The sequence below is a fragment of the Galeopterus variegatus genome, unplaced genomic scaffold (genome assembly GCF_000696425.1).
Source record: "Galeopterus variegatus unplaced genomic scaffold, G_variegatus-3.0.2 Scaffold1432, whole genome shotgun sequence".
Taxonomy (NCBI): domain Eukaryota; kingdom Metazoa; phylum Chordata; class Mammalia; order Dermoptera; family Cynocephalidae; genus Galeopterus; species Galeopterus variegatus.
Genome location: NW_007727543.1, coordinates 398,623 through 399,252, shown reverse-complemented (window position 1 = coordinate 399,252; position 630 = coordinate 398,623).

Genomic DNA, 630 nt, shown 5'->3' with positions numbered 1-630 from the left:
TATATTGATTTCTTGATTTTTGTATGTTAGAAGTTATCCCTGACTTCTTATAATGGAAGATGAGTCTGTAGCTCTCTAAGTGTGAACACCCATCTTTCAAGGACCATGCAGGTACAGCTGCTACTGACTACAGGAGGAAAGAAGGTATATTTGAAGATTTCTTCCAACTGGCATGAGCCTATCAATCTATGATCAAATTAGATTACTAATTACTCCTTCCAAGGCACCTTCTTTACACCTTTTTTTTTTTGATGTCTGCCTTGGGTTGAATGTCCTTCCAAAACTTAATCCCCACTGTAACTGTTGAGGGTGGGAAATCCTATTATGGTAATTGAAANAAATAAATAAATAAATAAAGCAGAAGTTATGACACCATGCATATGGTGTTTAGTGTATATAGAAGAGAGATTTAAACAATTATATTCAAAAAGTGGGGAGGGCAAAGAGACCTAAATGGAAGTAAAGTTTCTACACTTTACTCAACAGTAGGCTTTAATTAATTTCCTATATACATAGTGAGATCTAGAATAATCACGGAGAACACTATACAAAGTGATATGATCAAAAACATAAATCAAAATGGAACTCTAAGAGATGTTTCAGTAACTCACAGGAAAGCAAGAAAAACAG